Source organism: Arachis stenosperma, chromosome 10 (assembly GCF_014773155.1).
Source record: "Arachis stenosperma cultivar V10309 chromosome 10, arast.V10309.gnm1.PFL2, whole genome shotgun sequence".
In the NCBI taxonomy this organism is placed as follows: Eukaryota; Viridiplantae; Streptophyta; class Magnoliopsida; order Fabales; family Fabaceae; genus Arachis; species Arachis stenosperma.
Window position 1 is genome coordinate 79351843 of NC_080386.1, and position 16311 is coordinate 79368153.

The 16311-nt window shown below is 40.4% G+C and overlaps 1 non-coding gene across 1 annotated transcript; it reads right to left on the reverse strand.

The window, feature by feature from the left end:
- Positions 1 to 3165: 3165 nt before the first annotated feature.
- On the reverse strand, positions 3166 to 3273 carry LOC130959534 (small nucleolar RNA R71). The gene has a single exon (XR_009078608.1). It is a non-coding gene; the product is annotated as a small nucleolar RNA R71 (small nucleolar RNA).
- Positions 3274 to 16311: the final 13038 nt, after the last annotated feature.

The following is a 16311-nucleotide window of genomic DNA, read 5'->3' on the forward strand; positions in this document are numbered from 1 at the left end:
ATTGGGAGTTAAACGCCCAAACTGGCATAAAAGCTGGTTTAACTCCAAGAAGAGTCTCTACACGAAAATGCTTCATTGCTCACCCAAGCACACCAAGTGGCCCGGAAGTGGATTTTTATGTCATTTACTCATCTCTGTACACCCTAGGCTACTAGTTTTCTATAAGTAGGACCTTTTACTATTGTTTTTTCATCTTCGGACATCTAGTTCTTAGATCATTGGGAGGCTGGCCTCACGCCATGCCTAGACCTTGTTCTTATGTATTTTCAACGGTGGAGTTTCTACACACCATAGATTAAGGTGTGGAGCTCTGCTGTACCTCGAGTATTAATGCAATTACTATTGTTCTTCCATTCAATTCCGCTTGTTCTTGTTCCAAGATATCACTTGTTCTTCAATTTGATGAATGTGATGATCCGTGACACTCATCATCATTCTCACTTATGAACAAGGTGACTGACACCATTCTTGTTCTACAAGCATCCGAGGCTTAGTGATATCTCTTGGATTCTTTAATCGGAATCTTCGTGGTATAGGCAGACCTGATGGCGGCATTCAAGAGAATCCGGAGGTCTAAACCTTGTCTGTGGTATTCTGAGTAGGATTCAATGATTGAATGACTGTGACGTGCTTCAAACTTGTAACCTGCTGGCGTTAGTGACAGACGCAAAGAGGGATTCTATTCCAGGGGAGGGAACCAACCGGTGATTAGCCGTACTGTGACAGAGTGCGTGAGCATTAGTTTTCACTGAGAGGATGGGAGGTAGCCATTGACAACGGTGAAACCCTACACGAGCTTGCCATGGAAAGGAGTAAGAAGGATGGATGAAGGCAGTAGGAAAGCAGAGAGACGGAAGGGAAGGCATCTTCATACACTTGTCTGAAGCTCTTACACCAATGATATACATAAGTATCTCTATCTTTATCTTTATGTTATTTTCGTTCATCACCATTCTACATTTGAGTCTGCCTGACTGAGATTTACAAGGTGACCATAGCTTGCTTCATACCACCAATCTCCGTGGGATCGACCCTTACTCACGTAAGGTATTACTTGGACGACCCAGTGCACTTGCTGGTTAGTTGTGCGAAGTTGTAGTGATCACAATTTCGTGCACCAAGTTTTTGGCGCCGTTGCCGGGGATTGTTCTTGTGTATGGACAACTGACGGTTCATCTTGTTGCTTAGATTAGGTATTATTTTTCTTCAGAGTTCTTAAGAATGAATTCTAGTGTTTCAAGGTGATGCTCTTATCATCACCAAACTGATTGATTATCATCAATTTAGCTCTTGAATGCAATGTCTTGCTGAAGCTTAGCCGGCCATGTCTAATTCCTTTAGACTAAAGCTTAGACTAACCATTGCATGATTCCTGGAATTCTCATTAAGAATTTTGATACCTTTATTTTCCTTTTCACTTAATTTTTGAAAAGCACAAAAAAAATTACAAAATCATAAAATCCAAAATATGTCTTGTTTGAGTCTAGAGTCTCATCTTAAGTTTAGTGTCAATTGCATGTTTCTGTTCTTATTGCATTCATGCATGTGTCTTCATTAATCTTCAAGTTGTTCTTGATGATTTCCTTGTTTTGATCTTTGAATTCTATTGACTTGAGTGTTTTGTTGTTTCTTATATGCATTCTCATTTTGTTAGTGTCAATGGTATACAAACTGCTAAGTTTGGTGTCTTGCATGCATTGTATTTGATTTTAGTTGCATTTTGATTATTCCTCATTATTAAAATCCAAAAATATTTTTAATTTGTGTCTTTTCAAGTCAATAATACAGAGAATTGAAGATTCAGAACATACTGCAAGGAATCACACAGAAAAAGCTGAGCATTCAAAATGCCCAGTGAAGAAGACAGACTGGCATTTAAACGCCAGCCAGGGGTGCCTGGCTGGGCGTTTAACGCCCAAAGGTAGTGGTTTGGGTGTTAAACGCCAGAATGTGCACCATTTGGGCGTTTAACGCCAGGATGGCAAAGGGGGAAGATTTTGTTTTCAAAATCAATTTTTTCAAGTTTTCAAAGTTCTTCAAATCAATCTTTTTCAAATCATATCTTTTCAATCAAATGTTTTCAAAATCAATTTCTTTCCTTTTTCAAAGATACTTACTAACAATTAATGATTTGATTGAACATTTTTTGCCTTTTCTGTTGAGGAAGGTTTTATGTTTGAATCATATCTTTTCTTGTTAGGCAAGTCATTAATTTTTAAAATCATATCTTTTCAAATTGTTTCAAATCATATCTTTTAAAACTGTTTCAATCATATCTTTTTTTCACATCTTTTTCAAAATAAGTTTCAATCAAATCTTTTTAATTTCTAATTTCAAAATCTTTTTCAAAAATCACTTGATTTCTTTTCCACTCTTATTTTCGAAAATCGATTAAGTGTTTTTCAAAAATGTTTTCAAAATATTTTACTTAATTTTCGAAATTACTTCCCTTCTTCTCACATCCTTCTATTTATGGACTAACACTATCCCTTAATGCAAATTCGAACTCCATCTTCTTTGATAAGTTCGAATTTTTTACCTCTGTCTTCCATTTTTCTTTTCCTCTGACACCTCAAGGAATCTCTATACTGTGACATAGAGGATTCCTTTTCTTGTTCTCTTCTCTTTCATATGCAGGAACAGACAAAGGCATTCTTGTTGAAGCTGACCCTGAACCTGAAAGGACCTTGAAGCAAAAAGCTAAGAGAAGCCAAAGCACAATCCTCTGTAGAGGACCTAACCGAATTCTTCAAGAAGAAGAAGACATGGCAGCCGAAAACAACAACAATGCCAACAATGCAAGGAAGGTGCTGGTGACTTTACTGCACCTACTCCCACTTCTATGGGAGAAGCATCTCTATCCCTGCCATTGGAGCAAACAACTTTGAGCTTAAACCTCAATTAGTTTCTCTAATGCAACAGAATTGCAAGTTCCATGGACTTCCAATGGAAGATCCTCATCAGTTCTTAGCTGAATTCTTGCAAATCTGTGACACAGTCAAGACTAATGGGTAGACCCTGAGGTCTATAGACTGATGCTATTCCCTTTTGCTGTAAGAGACAGAGCTAGGATATGGTTGACTCACAACCTAAAGAAAGCCTGGACTCTTGGGAAAAGCTAGTCATGCCTTCTTGGCAAAGTTCTTTCCACCTCAAAAATTGAGTAAGCTTAGAGTGGAAGTCCAAACCTTCAGACAGAAGGATGGTGAATCCCTCTATGAAGCTTGGGAAAGATACAAACAATTAATCATAAAATGTCCTTCAGACATGCTTTCTGAATGGAGCCATAGGTATTTTTTATGATGGTCTCTCTGAACTGTCCAAGATATCTTTGGATAGCTCTGCCGGAGGATCTCTTCATCTGAAGAAGACGCCTACAGAGGCTCAAGAGCTCATTGAAATGGTTGCAAATAACCAATTCATGTACACTTCTGAAAGGAATCCTGTGAACAATGGGACAAGTCAGAAGAAAGGAGTTCTTGAGATTGATGCTCTGAATGCCATATTGGCTCAGAACAAGATATTGACTCAACAAGTCATTTGATTTCTCAAAGTCTGTCTGGAATGCAAATGCACCAAGCAGTACTAAGGAGGCTTCCTCTGAGGAAGAAGCTTATGATCCTGAGAACCCTTCATGGAAGAGGTGAATTACCTAGGAGAACCCTATGGAAACTCCTATAATTCTTCATGGAGAAATCGCCCCAATTTCTCATGGAAGAATCAAGAGAAACCTCAACAAGGTTTCACAACAATAATGGTGGAAGAAACAGGCTTAGCAATGGCAAGCCTTTTCCATCATCTTCTCAGCACAGACAGAGAATTCTAAGCAGAACCCCTCTGACTTAGCAACCATGGTCTCTGATCTAATCAAAACCACTCAAAGTTTCATGACTGAAACAAGATCTTCCATTAGGAATTTGAAGCACAAGTGGGACAGCTGAGTAAGAAAATTACTGAACTCCCTCCAAGTACTCTCCAAGCAACACAGAAGAAAATCCAAAAGGAAGTGCAAGGCTATCAACATGGCCGAATTTAGAGAGGAAAGAGAGGAAGTGAACGCCATTGAGGAAGACCTCAATGGGCGTGCACTAGCCTCCAATGAGTTCCCTAATGAGGAACCATGGGAATCTGAGGCTCAAAATGAGACCATAGAGATTCCATTGGACTTACTTCTGCCTTTCATGAGCTCTGATGAGTATTCTCCTCTGAAGAGGATGAGTATGTCACTGAAGAGCAAGTTGCTAAATACCTTGGAGCATCATGAAGCTAAATGACAAGTTATTTGGAAATGAGACTTGGGAGGATGAACCTCCTTTGCTCACCAAAGAACTGGATGACTTGTCTAGGCAGGAATTACCTCAAAAGAGACAAGATCCTGGAAGTTTTCCATACCTTGTACCATAGGCACCATGACCTTCAAGAAGGCTCTGTGTGACTTAGGGTCAAGTGTAAACCTCATGCCTCTCTCTGTAATGGAGAAGCTAGGGATCTTTGAGGTACAGCTGCAAGAATCTCATTAGAGATGGCAGACAATTCAAGAAAACAAGCTCATGGACTTGTAGAGGATGTTTTGGTGAAGATTGAAGACCATTACATCCCTACTGATTTCATAGTCCTAGAGACTGGGAAGTGCATGGATGAATCCATCATCCTTGGTAGACCCTTCCTAGCCACAGCAAAGGCTGTGATTGATGTTGATGGAGGAGAGTTGATCATTCAAGTGAATGAAAAATCCTTGGTGTTTAAGGCTCAAGGATATCCCTCTGTCACCATGGAGAAGAAGCATGAAGAGCTTCTCTCAAATCAGAGACAAACAGAGCCCCCACAGTCAAACTCTAAGTTTGGTGTTGGGAGGCCACAACCAAACTCTAAGTTTGGTGTTGAACCCCCACATTCAACTCTAAGTTTGGTGTTGAGAGGTTCCAACATTGCTCTGAGTATCTGTGAGGCTCCATGAGAGCCCTCTGTCAAGCTACTGACATTAAAGAAGCGCTTGTTGGGAGGCAACCCAATGATTATATTTTATCTATTTTCCTTTGTTATTTTATGTTTTTTGTAGGTTGATGATCATAAGAAGTCACAAAATCAATTGAAAAAGCAAAAACAGAATGAAAAACAGGAAGAAAAACAGCACACCCTGGAGGAAGAACTCACTGGCGTTTAAACGCCAGTGAGGCTAGCAGTTGGGCGTTTAACGCCCAGTCTGGCACCATTCTGGGCGTTTAACGCCAGAAAGGGGCACCAGACTGGCGTTAAACGCCAGAAAAGGGCAAGAACCTGGCGTTAAACGCCAGAAAGGGGCACCAGCCCGGCGTTTAACGCCAGAAATGGCTCAAAACGTGATTTTGAGCAACATTTGGTGCAGGATGACTTTTTCTTGACACCACAGGATCTGTGGACCCCACAGGATCCCCACCAACCTCACCACCCACATCCAACCTTCATAAAACCCCACCTACCTCACCATTCAAATTCAAAACACTTTCCCTCCCTAACCCACCCATACATGGCCGAACACAAAGCCATTCCCTTCTTCCTCATTTCTTCTTCTTCTACTCTCTTCTTTCTTCTTTGCTCGAGGACGAGCAAACCTTTTAAGTTTGGTGTGGTAAAAGCATTGCTTTTTTTTTTTTCCATAACCATTTATGGCATCCAAAAGCCGGTTCAACTGAGAAGGCATGACCTCAAGCCCATTACTAAGAAAAAGATGGAGCAAACAAGAGACCCCTCTCATCATGAGATCCCTGAGACACCTCAAGGGATGCACTTTCCTCCACAAGACTATTGGGAGCAACTAAACACCTCCCTAGGAGAGTTGAGTTCCAACATGGGACAACTAAGGGTGGAGCACCAAGAACACTCCATTCTCCTCCATGAAATAAGAGAAGATCAAAGAATCATGAGAGAGGAGCAACAAAGGCAAGGAAGAAACATTGAGGAGCTCAAGCACTCCATAGGACCTTCAAGAGGAAGGAAGAGCCGCCATCACTAAGGTGGACCCGTTCCTTGATTTCCTGTTCTTTATTTTTCTGTTTTTCGAAATTTTCATGCTTATGTTTATCCATGTTTGTGTCTTATGATCATTAGTGTCTTAGTGTCTATGCCTTAAAGCTATGAATATGAATCCATCACCTTTCTTAAATGAAAACTGTTTTTATCACAAAAGAACAAGAAGTACAGGATTTCAAATTCATCTTTAAAACTAGCTTAATTAGTTTGATGTGGTGACAATACTTTTTGTTTTCTGAATGTATGCTTAAACAGTGCATATGTCTTTTGAATTTGTGGTTCATGAATGTTAAAGTTGTTGGCTCTTGAAAGAATGATGAAAAGGAGACATGTTACTGAGGATCTGAAAAATCATAAAAATGATTCTTGAAGCAAGAAAAAGCAGTGAATACAAAAAAAAAAGAGAAGAAAAAAAGGGAAGGAGAAAAACGAAAAAAAAGAGAAAGAGAAAAAGAAAGAAAAAGAAAGAAATAAAGTTGTGATCCAAGGCAATAAGAGTGTGCTTAAGAACCCTGGACACCTCTAATTGGGGACTCTAGCAAAGCTGGGTCACAATCTGAAAAGGTTCACCCAATTATGTGTCTGTGGCATGTATGTATCCGGTGGTAATACTGGAAGACAGAGTGCTTTGGGCCACGGCCAAGACTCAATAAGTAGCTGTGTTCAAGAATCATCATACTTAACTAGGAGAATCAATAACACTATCTGGATTCTGAGTTCCTAAAGAAGCCAATCATTCTGAATTTCAAAGGATAAAATGAGATGCCAAAACTGTTCGGAGGCAAAAAGCTACTAGTCCCGCTCATCTAATTTGGAGCTTAGTTTCATTGATAATTTGGAGTCTATAGTATATTCTCTTCTTTTTATCTTATTTGATTTTCAGTTGCTTGGGGACAAGCAACAATTTAAGTTTGGTGTTGTGATGAGCGGATAATTTGTACGCTTTTTGGCATTGTTTTTAGTATGTTTTTAGTATCTTTTAGTTAGTTTTTATTATATTTTTATTAGTTTTTAGTTAAAATTCACTTTTCTGGACTTTACTATGAGTTTGTGTGTTTTTCTGTGATTTCAGGTATTTTCTGGCTGAAATTGAGGGATCTGAGCAAAAATCTGACCCAGAGACTCAAAAGGACTGCAGATGCTGTGGATTCTGACCTCCCTGCACTCGAAGTGGATTTTCTGGAGCTACAGAAGCCCAATTGGCGCGCTCTCAACGGCGTTGGAAAGTAGACATCCTGGGCTTTCCAGCAATATATGATAGTCCATACTTTGCCCAAGATTTGATGGCCCAAACCGGCGTTCAAAGTCACCTCAAGAAATTCCAGCGTTAAACGCCGGAACTGGCACCTAATTGGGAGTTAAACGCCCAAACTGGCATAAAAGCTGGCGTTTAACTCCAAGAAGAGTCTCTACACGAAAATGCTTCATTGCTCAGCCCAAGCACACACCAAGTGGGCCCGGAAGTGGATTTTTATGTCATTTACTCATCTCTGTACACCCTAGGCTACTAGTTTTCTATAAGTAGGACCTTTTACTATTGTATTTTTCATCTTCGGACATCTAGTTCTTAGATCATTGGGAGGCTGGCCTCACGACCATGCCTAGACCTTGTTCTTATGTATTTTCAACGGTGGAGTTCCTACACACCATAGATTAAGGTGTGGAGCTCTGCTGTACCTCGAGTATTAATGCAATTACTATTGTTCTTCCATTCAATTCCGCTTGTTCTTGTTCCAAGATATCACTTGTTCTTCAATTTGATGAATGTGATGATCCGTGACACTCATCATCATTCTCACTTATGAACAAGGTGACTGACAACCATTCTTGTTCTACAAGCATCCGAGGCTTAGTGAATATCTCTTGGATTCTTTAATCGGAATCTTCGTGGTATAGGCAGGACCTGATGGCGGCATTCAAGAGAATCCGGAAGGTCTAAACCTTGTCTGTGGTATTCTGAGTAGGATTCAATGATTGAATGACTGTGACGTGCTTCAAACTTGTAACCTGCTGGGCGTTAGTGACAGACGCAAAAGAGGGATTCTATTCCAGTAGGGGAGGGAACCAACCGGTGATTAGCCGTACTGTGACAGAGTGCGTGAGCATTAGTTTTCACTGAGAGGATGGGAGGTAGCCATTGACAATGGTGAAACCCTACACGAGCTTGCCATGGAAAGGAGTAAGAAGGATTGGATGAAGGCAGTAGGAAAGCAGAGAGACGGAAGGGAAGGCATCTTCATACACTTGTCTGAAGCTCTTACACCAATGATATACATAAGTATCTCTATCTTTATCTTTATGTTATTTTCGTTCATCACCATTATACATTTGAGTCTGCCTGACTGAGATTTACAAGGTGACCATAGCTTGCTTCATACCACCAATCTCCGTGGGATCGACCCTTACTCACGTAAGGTATTACTTGGATGACCCAGTGCACTTGCTGGTTAGTTGTGCGAAGTTGTAGTGATCACAATTTCGTGCACCAGGGAACCAGAAAAACCAAGATGAAAATACAATAGTAAAAGGTCCTATTTATAAGGAGCTAGTAGCTTAAGAATTACAAAGATGAGTAAAAGACATAAAAATCCACTTCCGGCCCACTTGGTGTGTGCTTGGGCTGAGCATTGAAGCATTTCATGTAGAGACTCTTCTTGGAGTTAAACGCCAGCTTCTGTGCCAGTTTGGGCGTTTAACTCCCACTTTGGTGCCAGTTCCGGCGTTTAACGCTGGGAATTCTGAAGGTGACTTTGAACGCCGGTTTGGGCCATCAAATCTTGGGCAAAGTATGGAAAGCCCAGGATGTCTACTTTCCACCCCGTTGAGAGCGCGCCAATTGGACTTCTGTAGCTCCAGAAAATCCACTTCGAGTGCAGGGAGGTCAGAATCCAACAGCATCTGCAGTCCTTTTCAGTATCTGAATCAGATTTTTGCTCAGGTCCCTCAATTTCAGCCAGAAAATACTGAAATCACAGAAAAACACACAAACTCATAGTAAAGTCCAGAAAAGTGAATTTTAACTAAAAACTAATAAAAATATACTAAAAACTAACTAAATCCTACTAAAAACATACTAAAAACAATGCCAAAAAGCGTATAAATTATCCGCTCATCAACACCAAACTTAAATTGTTGCTTGTCCCCAAGCAACTGAAAATCAAATAAGATACAAAGAAGAGAATATACTATAGACTCCAAATTATCAATGAAACTTAGCTCCAAATTAGATGAGCGGGACTAGTAGCTTTTGCCTCCGAACAGTTTTGGCGTCTCACTTTATCCTTTGAAATTCAGAATGATTGGCTTCTTTAGGAACTCAGAATCCAGATAGTGTTATTGATTCTCCTAGTTAAGTATGATGATTCTTGAACACAGCTACTTATTGAGTCTTGGCCGTGGCCCAAAGCACTCTGTCTTCCAGTATTACCAGCGGATACATACATCCACAGACACATAATTGGGTGAACCTTTTCAGATTGTGACTCAGCTTTGCTAGAGTCCCCAATTAGAGGTGTCCAGGGTTCTTAAGCACACTCTTTTTGCCTTGGATCACAACTTTATTTCATTCTTTTTTTTTCTTTTCTTTTCTCCTTTTTTTTTTCGTTTTTCTCCTTCTCTCTTTTTTTTTTCTTTTGTATCACTGCTTTTTCTTGCTTCAAGAATCATTTTTATGATTTTTCAGATCCTCAGTAACATGTCTCCTTTTTCATCATTCTTTCAAGAGCCAACAATTTTAACATTCATGAACAACAAATTCAAAAGACATATGCACTGTTTAAGCATACATTCAGAAAACAAAAAGTATTGTCACCACATCAAACTAATTAAGCTAGTTTTAAAGATGAATTCGAAATCCTGTACTTCTTGTTCTTTTGTGATAAAAACAGTTTTCATTTAAGAAAGGTGATGGATTCATAGGACATTCATAACTTTAAGGGATAGACACTAATGATCATAAGACACAAACATAGATAAACATAAAGCATAATTTTTGAAAAACAGAAAAATAAAGAACAAGGAGATTAAAGAACGGGTCCACCTTAGTGATGGCGGCTTGTTCTTCCTCTTGAAGGTCTTATGGAGTGCTTGAGCTCCTCAATGTCTCTTCCTTGTCTTTGATGCTCCTCTCTCATGATTCTTTGATCTTCTCTAATTTCATGGAGGAGGATGGAATGTTCTTGGTGCTCCACCCTTAGTTGTCCCATGTTGGAACTCAATTCTCCTAGGGAGGTGTTGATTTGCTCCCAATAGTTTTGTGGAGGAAGGTGCATCCCTTGAGGCATCTCAGGGACTTCATGATGAGTGGGGTCTCTTGTTTGCTCAATCCTTTTCTTAGTGATGGGCTTGAGGTCATGCCTTCTCAGTTGAACCGGCTTTCCTCTTGAATCTCTCTTCCATTGAGCGCCCTCTTCACAAATGTCTGTGAGGACTTGGTCCAACCTTTGATCAAAGTTGACCCTTTTTGAGTTTGAAAGGGACCTCAGGGATCACCTTCTTCATGGCCACAACTTCATAGAAGTGGTCTTGATGCACCCTTGAGATGAATCTCTCTATCTCCCATGACTCGGAGGTGAAAGCTTTTGCCTTTCCTTTCCTCTTTCTAGAGGTTTCTCCGGCCTTGGATGCCATAAATGGTTATGGAAAAACAAAAAACAATGCTTTTGCCACACCAAACTTAAAAGGTTTGCTCGTCCTCGAGCAAAAGAAGAAAGAAGAGAGTAGAAGAAGAAGAAATGGAGGAGAGGGAGATGGCTTTGTGGTTCGGCCAAAAAGGGGAAGAAGGGAGAGGGTGGTGGGGTAGGTGGGGATCCTGTGGGGTCCACAGATCCTGAGGTGTCAAGGAAAAGTCATCCCTGCACCAAGTGGCGTGCAAAAATGCACTTTGTGCCAATTCTGGCGTTAAACATTGGGCTGGTGCCCATTTCTGGCGTTTAACGCCAGCTTCTTGCCCTTTTCTGGCGTTTAACGCCAGTCTGGTGCCCCTTTCTGGCGTTAAACGCCCAGAATGGTGCCAGACTGGGCGTTAAACGCCCAACTGCTATCCTTACTGGCGTTTAAACGCCAGCAAGGCCTTCCTCCAGGGTGTGCTGTTTTTCTTCCTGTTTTTCATTCTGTTTTTGCTTTTTTAATTGATTTTGTGACTTCTCATGATCATCAACCTACAGAAAACATAAAATAACAAAGAAAATAGATAAAATATAACATTGGGTTGCCTCCCAACAAGCGCTTCTTTAATGTCAGTAGCTTGACAGAGGGCTCTCATGGAGCCTCACAGATACTCAGAGCAATGTTGGAACTTCCCAACACTAAACTTAGAGTTTGAATGTGGGGTTCAACACCAAACTTAGAGTTTGGTTGTGGCCTCCCAACACCAAACTTAGAGTTTAACTGTGGGGGCTCTGCTTGGCTCTGATTTGAGAGAAGCTCTTCATGCTTCCTCTCCATGGTGACAGAGGGATATCCTTGAGCCTTAAACACAAAGGATTCTTCATTCACTTGAATGATCAATTCTCCTCTGTCAACATCAATCACAGCCTTTGCTGTGGCAAGGAAGGGTCTGCCAAGGATGATGGATTCATCCATGCACTTCCCAGTCTCTAGGACTATGAAATCAGCAGGGATGTAATGGTCTTCAATCTTCACCAAAACATCATCTACAAGTCCATAAGCTTGTTTTCTTGAGTTGTCTGCCATCTCTAGTGAGATTCTTGCAGCTTGTACCTCAAAGATCCCTAGCTTCTCCATTACAGAGAGAGGCATGAGGTTTACACTTGACCCTAAGTCACACAGAGCCTTCTTGAAGGTCATGGTGCCTATGGTATAAGGTATTGAAAACTTCCCAGGATCTTGTCTCTTTTGAGGTAATTTCTGCCTAGACAAGTCATCCAGTTCTTTGGTGAGCAAAGGAGGTTCATTCTCCCAAGTCTCATTACCAAATAACTTGTCATTTAGCTTCATGATTGCTCTAAGGTATTTAGCAACTTGCTCTTCAGTGACATACTCATCCTCTTCAGAGGAAGAATACTCATCAGAGCTCATGAATGGCAGAAGTAGATCCAATAGAATCTCTATGGTCTCAGTGTGAGCCTCAGATTCCCATGGTTCCTCATTAGGGAACTCATTGGAGGTCAGTGCACGCCCATTGAGGTCTTCCTCAGTGGCGTTCACTGCCTCTCCTTCCTCTCCAAATTCGGCCATGTTGATGGCCTTGCACTCTCCTTTTGAATTTTCTTCTGTATTGCTTGGAAGAGTACTAGGAGGGAGTTCAGTAATTTTCCTGCTCAGCTGTCCCACTTGTGCCTCCAAATTTCTAATGGAGGACCTTGTTTCAGTCATGAAACTTTGAGTGGTTTTGATCAGGTCAGAGACCATGGTTGCTAAGTCAGAGTGGTTCTGCTTAGAATTCTCTGTCTGTTGCTGAGAAGATGATGGAAAAGGCTTGCCTTTGCTAACCTGTTTCTTCCACCATTGTTGTTGTTGAAACCTTGTTGAGGTCTCTGTTGATCCTTCCATGAGAAATTTGGGTGATTTCTCCATGAAGAATTATAGGTGTTTCCATAGGGTTCTCCCATGTAATTCACCTCTTCTATTGAAGGGTTCTTAGGATCATAAGCTTCTTCTTCAGATGAAGCATCCTTAGTACTGCTTGGTGCATTTTGCATTCCAGACAGACTTTGAGAAATCAAATTGACTTGCTGAGTCAATATTTTATTCTGAGCCAATATGGCATTCAGAGTATCAATCTCAAGAACTCCTTTCTTCTGACTTGTCCCATTGTTCACAGGATTCCTTTCAGAAGTATACATGAATTGGTTATTTGCAACCATTTCAATTAGTTCTTGAGCTTCTGTAGGCATCTTCTTCAGATGAAGAGATCCTCCAGCAGAGCTATCCAAAGACATCTTGGACAGTTCAGACAGACCATCATAGAAAATACCTATGATGCTCCATTCAGAAAGCATGTCAGAGGGACACTTTCTGATTAATTGTTTGTATCTTTCCCAAGCTTCATAGAGGGATTCTCCTTCCTTCTGTCTGAAGGTTTGGACTTCCACTCTAAGCTTACTCAATTTTTGAGGTGGAAAGAACTTTGCCAAGAAGGCATTGACTAGCTTTTCCCAAGAGTTCAGGCTTTCATTAGGTTGTGAGTCCAACCATATCCTAGCTCTGTCTCTTACAGCAAAAGGGAATAGCATAGGACTGTAGACCTCAGGGTCAACCCCATTAGTCTTGACAGTGTCACAGATTTGCAAAAATTCAGCTAAGAACTGATGAGGATCTTCCAATGGAAGTCCATGGAACTTGCAATTTTGTTGCATTAGAGAAACTAATTGAGGCTTAAGCTCAAAGTTGTTTGCTCCAATGGCAGGGATAGAGATGCTTCTCCCATAGAAGTCGGGAGTAGGTGCAGTAAAGTCACCAAGCACCTTTCTTGCATTGTTGGCATTGTTGTTGTTTTCGGCTGCCATGGGTTCTTCTTCTTTGAAGATTTCTGTTAGGTCCTCTACAGAGAGTTGTGCCTTAGCTTCTCTTAGCTTTCGCTTCAAGGTCCTTTCAGGTTCAGGGTCAGCTTCAACAAGAATGCCTTTGTCTTTGTTCCTGCTCATATGAAAGAGAAGAGAACAAGAAAATATGGAATCCTCTATGTCACAATATAGAGATTCCTAGAGGTGTTAGAGGAACAGAAAAATAGAAGGAAGAGGTAGAAGAATTCGAACTTAGTGAGATAGAGTTCGAATTGTGCATTGAGGAAGAATGGTACTCCATAAATAGAAAGATGTGAGAAGAGGGGAAGAATTTTCGAAAATTAAGTTAAAAAGATTTTAAAAACATTTTGAAAAACTTTAATTGATTTTCGAAAACCAAGAGTGGGAAAGAAATCAAGTAATTTTTGAAAAAGATTTTGAAATTAGAATTTAAAAAAGATATGATTGAAAACTATTTGAAAAAGATGTGATTAAAAAGATATGATTGAAAAGTTATGGTTTTAAAAAGATATGATTGAAAAGATATGATTTGAAAACAATTTTAAAAAGATTTGATTTTAAAAATTAATGACTTGCCTAACAAGAAAAGATATGATTCAAACATTAAACCTTTCTCAACAGAAAAGGCAACATACTTGAAATGTTGAATCAAATCATTAATCGTTAGCAAGTATCTTTGAAAAAGGAAAGAAATTGATTTTGAAAAAGATTTGATTGAAAAGATATGATTTGAAAAAGATTTGATTTTGAAAAACTTTGAAAACTTGAAAAAAAATTTGCATTAAAAACAGAATCTTCCCTCTTGTGCCATCCTGGCGTTAAACGCCCAAATTGGTGCACATTCTGGCGTTTAACGTCCAATGCACTACCCTTTTGGGCGTTAAACGCCCAGCCAGGCACCCTGGCTGGCGTTTAAACGCCAGTCTGTCCTTCTTCACTGGGCGTTTTGAACGCCCAGCTTTTTCTGTGTAATTCCTCTGCTGCATGTTCTGAATCTTCAGTTCCCTGTACTATTGACTTGAAAATAGAACCAAGATCAAATAAACAATGCATGCAAGACACCAAACTTAAAATGAGACATCAAACTTAAAATGAGACACTGGACTCAAACAAGAAACATCAAACATTTTTGGTTTTTATGATTTTGTAATTTTTTTGGATTTTTTTCGAAAATTAAGTGGAAAAGTAAAATAAAGATATCAAAATTCTTAATGAGAATCCCAGGAATCATGCAATGTTAGTCTAAAGCTTTAGTCTAAAGAAATTAGACATGGCTAGCCAAGCTTCAGCAGGACATTACATTCAAGAGCTAAATTGATGAGAATCAATCAGCTTTGGTGATGATAAAAACATCACCTTGAAACACTAGAATTCATTCTTAAGAACTCTGAAGATAAATACCTAATCTAAGCAACAAGATGAACCGTCAGTTGTCCATACTCGAAACAATCCCCGGCAACGGCGCCAAAAACTTGGTGCACGAAATTGTGATCATCAATGGCGCCATCAACATGGTACGCTCATTGCAATCTCAACTCTTTATCACAACTCCGCACAACTAACCAGCAAGTGCACTGGGTCGTCCAAGTAATAAACCTTACGCGAGTAAGGGTCGATCCCACGGAGATTGTTGGTATGAAGCAAGCTATGGTCACCTTGTAAATCTTAGTCAGGTAGACTCAGATGGTTATAGATGAAATATGAATAAAACATAAAGATAAAGATAGAGATACTTATGCAATTCATTGGTGAGAATTTCAGATAAGCGTATGAAGATGCTTTGTCCCTTCCGTCTCTCTGCTTTCCTACTGTCTTCATCCAATCCTTCTTACTCCTTTCCATGGCAAGCTGTATGCAAGGGTTTCACCGTTGTCAGTGGCTACCTCCCATCCTCTCAGTGGAAATGTTCAACGCACCCTGTCACGGCACGGCTATCCATCTGTCGGTTCTCAATCAGGCCGGAATAGAATCCAGTGATTCTTTTGCGTCTGTCACTAACGCCCCGCCCTCAGGAGTTTGAAGCTCGTCACAGTCATTCAATCATTGAATCCTACTCAGAATACCACAGACAAGGTTTAGACCTTCCGGATTCTCTTGAATGCCGCCATCAGTTCTAGCTTATACCACGAAGATTCCGGTTAAAGAATCCAAGAGATATCTACCCAATCTAAGGTAGAACGGAGGTGGTTGTCAGGCACACGTTCATAGGTGAGAATGATGATGAGTGTCACGGATCATCACATTCATCAAGTTGAAGAACAAGTGATATCTTGGAACAAGAACAAGCGAATTGAATAGAAGAACAATAGTAATTGCATTAATACACGAGGTACAGCAGAGCTCCACACCTCAATCTATGGTGTTTAGAAACTCCACCGTTGAAAATACATAAGAACAAAAGTGATCATTGGCTTCGGTCCCAGAGAGGGAATCAGAAAAACCAAGATGAAAATACAATAGTAAAAGGTCCTATTTATAGGGAGCTAGTAGCTTAAGAATTACAAAGATGAGTAAAAGACATAAAAATCCACTTCCGGGCCCACTTGGTGTGTGCTTGGGCTGAGCATTGAAGCATTTTCGTGTAGAGACTCTTCTTGGAGTTAAACGCCAGCTTTTGTGCCAGTTTGGGCGTTTAACTCCCACTTTGGTGCCAGTTCCGGCGTTTAACGCTGGGAATTCTGAAGGTGACTTTGAACGCCAGTTTGGGCCATCAAATCTTGGGCAAAGTTTGAACTATCATATATTGCTGGAAAGCCCAGGATGTCTACTTTCCAACGCCGTTGAGAGCGCGCCAATTGGGCTTCTGTAGCTCCAG